Source organism: Miscanthus floridulus, chromosome 1 (genome assembly GCF_019320115.1).
Source record: "Miscanthus floridulus cultivar M001 chromosome 1, ASM1932011v1, whole genome shotgun sequence".
NCBI lineage: Eukaryota > Viridiplantae > Streptophyta > Magnoliopsida > Poales > Poaceae > Miscanthus > Miscanthus floridulus.
This window is the reverse complement of record NC_089580.1, coordinates 10382297-10388446: the sequence shown is the minus strand read 5'-3', so window position 1 is coordinate 10388446 and position 6150 is coordinate 10382297.

The window sequence follows — 6150 nt, the reverse complement described above, 5'->3', positions numbered from 1 at the left end:
CTCGATGCATTCAACGTCGTAGTCGTATGCATGTTCGTACGTGGACTCAATCGTGATGACACCGCCAGGGCCTGGCATCTTGAGCTTGAGGTAGGTATAGTTGGGCACTGCCATGAACCTGGCGTAGCACGGCCGCCCCAGAATGGCGTGGTAGGCTCCCCCGAATCCGACTACCTCGAAGGTGAGGACTTCCATGCGGTAGTTGGAGGGGGTTCCGAAGCAGACAGGAAGGTCGATGCGCCCGAGGGGTCGCGTGCGCCTCCCTGGCACGATGCCGTGGAAGGGTGCGACATCACCTCGGAGCCTCGACCGATCGATCTCCAAGAGCTCCAGGGTGTTGGCATAGAGGATGTTGAGGCCTCTGCCTCCGTCCATCAACACCTTGGAGAGTCGGGTGTTGCCGATGATTGGGTCGACAACCAGCGGGTACTGCTCGGGATTCGGAACATGGTCAGGGTGGTCATCTCGATCAAAGGTGATCGCCTCTCGAGACCAGTCAAGGTACTGGGGGGTGGCTACCTTGACCGAGAAGACTTCTCGGCGTTCCCTCTTGCGCTGCCGCGCTGTAAGGCATGCCGAGGGTCCGCCGAAGATCATGAAGGCGTTGCGTACTTCGGGGAACCCGTCGTCCTTGTCCTCGTCCCGGTCGCCGGCGCCCTTCTGCTTGGCGTCATCGTCGGGGAGCCCGAGCCTGGCGTAGTAACGTCGCAGCATGGAGCAATCCTCGAGGGCGTGCTTGACCAGGCCTTGGTGATAAGGGCATGGTTTCTTGAGCATGTCGTCGAAAGGCCTAGGGCCTTTGGGGCCTCGGGGATTCTTGCGTTCTACGGCCCCGATCAGATCAGCTCCCATGACCTCTTGCTTCCCTAGGCACCCCTTTTTCTTTCTCTTAGGGAGGTGGGAGGCCGAGGCGTCGGGGGCCTCGTCCCTCCGTTTTCCCTTGGCGTCGCTGTCGGGGAAGATGGCACAGACGGCCTCCTCGCCCGAGGCGAAGTTGGTGGCGATGTCGAGGAGCGCAGCAGCGGTGCGTGGCACGTTCCGACCTAGCTCCCGCACTAGGTCCCGGCAGGTGGTGCCGGAGAGGAAAGCCTGGACGATCTCCGAGTCGCCGACGCTGGGCAGCTCGGTGCACTGCTTGGAGAAGCGCCGGATGAAATCTCGAAGAGACTCGCCTGGTTTCTGGCGGCAATTCTTAAGGTCCCAGGAGTTTTCGGGACGTACGTATGTGCCCTGGAAATTCCCAACGAAGACCCTAACCAAGTCGCGCCAGTCGTGGATCTGTGAGGGAGGGAGGTGCTCGAGCCAGGCTCGCGCCGAGTTTGACAAGAGCAAGGGGAGGTTACGGATGATGAGCAGGTCATCATCCGCGCCACCTAGCTGGCAGGCCAGGCGGTAGTCGGCAAGCCAGAGTTCGGGGTTGGTCTCACCGCTGTATTTCGCGAGGTTGGCTGGTTGCCGAAAACGGGCCGGGAACTGGACGACACGGATAGCTCTGCTGAAGACTCGAGGGCCAGGTGGCTCAGGAGAAGGGCTACGGTCTTCCTCGCTGTCGTAGCGGCCACCTCGGTGCACATGGTAGCCTTAGGCGGGCCCCTCACCGTCGTGGCATCGTCGTCGGCCGACCGCCTCGTGGTCTCCCTGCCCCTCGTGTCGATTGTCGAGGCGGTCAAGGAGCACGGGGACCCTATGAGCTATCGGTGCTTGAGCAGGTTCGGGACGAGCCGAGGCTTCCCTGTCCTGCCGAGGTGGTGCCGCGGGCAGGTTCGAGACGCCCCCGTGCCGTCGGGAGGCAGAACTCTCGGCTTGCTGAACCACGGCGGTCTCTAGGAGATCTCGGAGCTCGCCGCGGACCCGCCGCCCCTCCGCGGTAGAAGGCTCGGGCATTGCGCGAACCAGCATCGCCGCAGCCGCGACGTTCTGGCTAGCGCGATTGAAGATCAGGGGTTGCTCACTCCCTTCGTCGTTATGGATGCGGTGATGCACGTCGAGGGCCCTCCGTCGGGCTCCCCCGCCTTCGCTGCGACCTCGCTGTTCCTGTTCGAGAGAGTCTCGAAGCTGCTGCAGAAGGAGTTGGTCTTGCTCGACCTTGGCCTGGAGCTCACGGAGCTGTTCTAGGTCTGGGCGCTGAGGTCGCGCAAGAGCGACGTTCTCATTTCGTGCGGCCGGCAGGACGGCGTGTGGAGGTGTAGCGACGCCCGCGCCGGGGCGGAGCGGGGAACGGCTACCTGCTCCCTCGTCCTCTTCGCCTGCTCTCGGCATCCCGACCCCGACATGAAAACACTCGCGAGTGGGGGTCGTAGGTGCCTTCGTCGTCGGAGTCGGAGTAGCCGAAGCAGTAGTCGCTTGCAGCCAAGAACTGGCGCAAAGCCCCGGGGTTGTGGAGTCCAGAAAAATCCCCCCCGGGCCATGCCTCGTCCTCGTCCGAGGAGTCGGAGTGGGTGCTCAGGTCGAGAGCGAAGCGCTGGCGGCGTTCTGAGGGGTGCTCGTGAGCGGCAGAGTAAGCGTAGGCGTAAGAGGCGGCGGCATCTCTCAACCCAAAGGGGTATGGGGACGGTGCCGTCTCCAGATTTTGCCCCGCCGGGGTCGGCTCTTCAGGGAGTGGTGGAGCGGAGCTTGACGACTGGGCATCGCTGCGTGCCACAGGCAAGTTTCCTTTGTCCAAGCTCAGGCTAGACAGGTCCCCAGCCAGGGACCCTGTGCCAACAGCTGGTCGTAGGATATCGGCGGGGGGTGGCGTGTCGCCTCGGATTCGCGTAGCGTCGGGGTGGCCTTGTTCGTGCCGTGCTTAGCGAGCGCGGCGAGAGCAGTCGCCCGGACGCCGCCCGCGCCTAGGCTGCCGGGGCGTAACTTCATCGTTGGTTGGTGGGGCTCGAGGAGTGAGGAGCACCATGTCGTACTCATGCCCTAGAGACATGAACTCTAGGCTCCCGAACCAAACCATGGTGCCGAGACGCAATGGTCGTACGGGGTCTGCCATCCGAAACCTGCTGGGATGACGAAACCGACACGCAGCGGCCCCTACCTGGCGCGCCAACTGTCGGTGTTTCGGACCGGGGGGTCCTCAACCAACCGACTAGTGAATTTGTGCTGCGTGCCCCTATCCCGGATGGTGATGCAAAGAGACACAAGGTGTATACTGGTTCAGGCAATCGGTGCCCTATGTCCAGTCTGAGAAATCGATCTTGTATTCCTTGCACCGAAGTGCTCGTAGTAGGGGGTTACAAGCTAAAGGAGAGAGGGAGCTGGTCCCAGGTCTCGGCAGGGTGTCGTGCGGGCCGCTTGAGATGTTGCTCTCAGGCGGTAGGGATGTGCGTGTGTGTGTGTTACAAGGTGTTCTCCTTCGTCCCCCTAAAACAGCCTAGGTCCTCTCCTTTTATAGCATGAAGGGAGGACTAGGACGGTACATGAGCTAACTATACGGCGTCGTGTGAACAGAGGCGGCATGTCCGGGGCCTGTAGCCTGTTCCTGTGGCGGTGTGGCCGTCGGAGTGGTCCGTCCTTGGAGCACTGGGGCGACGTGGCCGTCCCATCAGATCCTGTGCGTCGTGGGAGCCCCGGTCTGCCTCGGAGTGGGTGTGGCAGTGGACGTGCAAGCCACTGTGGACGGACTGCGCGCGAGGCCGAGACTTGGTCGGTGTCGAGGCTGCACCATGGTGGAGGGGTCTCGACAGGCACGATCCCCAAGATGGCCGAGACCTTGGTGTACGGTGCCGAGGCCTCGAGTGGGCGGCTGATCGTGGGTACAGTGTTAGGACACAGTGGCCGGTAATTCCCGCCGTACCCTGTCCCAGCCGGTATGGCGCTGATCGTGGATACAGCGTTAGGACACAGTGGCCAGTAATCCCTGCCGTACCCTGTCCCAGCCGGTATGACGCTGATGCGACCTTGGGTCGCGTCGGCCATTCTGTGGCGTTGAGCCGTCGTCCGGCTGAGATTGCGGGAGTGGTTAAAACATTAATGGGACATGACACGTTGTCTGGAGGGCCGGTCGAGGCGGGGGGTGACGGGCTGCGGGTGACCCGGCCTCGAGCGACACGGAGGCTGGGACCTCGCGCGAGACGGAGATCGGGTTCCTTGCCGAGGCCTTGCGCGAGACGCCTCGCGCGATACGGAGAATGTACCCCTGCCGAGGCCTTCCCTGGAGAGCCTCGGACGAGACGGAGACGGCGCCCCCTGCCGAGGCTCACCCTGGGGAGCATCGCGCGAGGCGGAGTTTGTTCCGAGACCTCCTGCTCGAGGCTCGAGGCGAGGTGGAGGAGGGCTCGGTCGTGGCAGGTGAGGGGCCCACGGCTTACCTTCTGGCTTTATTTTGATGTTTGCTTGGGGTACCCCGTTCTAAGGTACCCGACAGTCCCTAATTAGCAGTTTATGCAATGTTTATTTTAATAATTTGCCAATCAGGTTGTAGATTATTTTGTTTTGATCCGTTACTCTTTTTGAGCTAATACTTTTATGTAAATACTATATAACAAATTTATTATACTTCCATGGTAATAATCTATGCGCATACCATGTAAAAAACTTATATATTTTTAGAGTAGCAAGTTTAGTATTTTATGGTAGCGACTCCTATCGTAAATCTGCTAACATATTTTTACACATAAATTGCTATTAATATAAAATTCTTAGAAATATAGGTAGGTAGGATCTAGTTTTGTTGAACTCATCGTATAGAACATTCCGGCGTAAATAGAATTCAAAACGGATACATCTTTTAAAAATTATAGTAATTTAAATAAAATGTTTTGGTTTCTTGGTTTCGGTGCCTCCCTGAACCCGCAGGCAAGCAACAGGCTTGTCGGAGCACGGACGCATGCAGGCTTGTCGGGGCGCGGGCTTGTGGAAGTGAGCCCTCGTTTAGTTCCACCCCTACTCCTAAAAAAGTTGCTACAGTATCTATCATATCGAATGTTTGTAGCCTATTCTTGGAGTATTAAATGTAGACGAAAAGAAAAATTAATTGCACAGTTTGGTGGGAAATTACGAGACGAACGTTTTGAGCGTAATTAATCCATGTTTGAACACTATTTATCAAATAAAAACGAATATGCTACAGTAACACTAAAATCCAAATTCTTGAAACTAAACAAGGGCCGAGTCTCGCGCGTGAGGGGTCGCGCGCTGTTGTTTTGCGCGACCGGTCGCGCTATATCCGTATAAAAAAAACGGCTCGATAGATAGTAGATATTTCGAATAATTCAGACATATGGGAACACCACCGGGTCTCATGCGTGCAACTTCAGAAATGGGCTGAACGAAAACGACAGATAGATAGAATTTTCGTTTTTTTTAAAACAAGATAGAAAATTCGTTGAATATTAGAAACAGCCGAGCTTAACCAAAAAGGCATTATGCTAAAATTTGGTTTATACTGATACTTATGTTGAAATATTCGGCCTGTTCGCTGGTTGATTTTTGGGCTGATAAGCCCGGCGGATGCTGGTTCGTTGTGAGAGAAAAACACTATTGGCTGGCTGATAAGCCATGACGAAAACCAACCAACGAACAGAGCCATTGAGGAAAAAACATTATACGGCCTTGTTCACTGGGAGAAATTTAGAAAAATTTGGATGAATCTAAAGAAATTTGTGGGAGAGTGAACATTATTTTTCATCCACTAGTTTGCGAATTTTGGGAATTTGCCTACTGTAGCATTTTCGTTTTTATTTGACAATTAGTGTTCAATCATAGACTAATTAGGCTCAAAACGTTCGTCTCACAATTTTCAACAAAACTGTGCAATTAGTTTTTTCGTCTATATTTAATACTCTATGCACGTATCCTAAGATTCGATGTGATGGCTACTATAGCATTTTTTGAGAAATTTTTTGGAACTAAACGAGCACTAGTTTTTCAACCAGCCGAACCAGTCCTATCTTCAGCCTGTTTAATTGGCTGATTCGTATGGTTGCTGGTTCATAAAGAAGTACTGTCGAGTGATTTATACGAGAAAAAAATAATGTTCCGTTTGAAAATTTACGACTCAGGCACAGCCAAACAGGCTGCTTATGACTGCAAAATCGAGCGAGCCGCTCACCTACTACTCACTCCACCTAGCTCATTGAATGCGTGCCCCCACCTCTTCCCACCACCTTCCAACAAGCAGTTAATAGGCTAGCAGCAGTACTTCACTTCACCCCGTTAAAACCA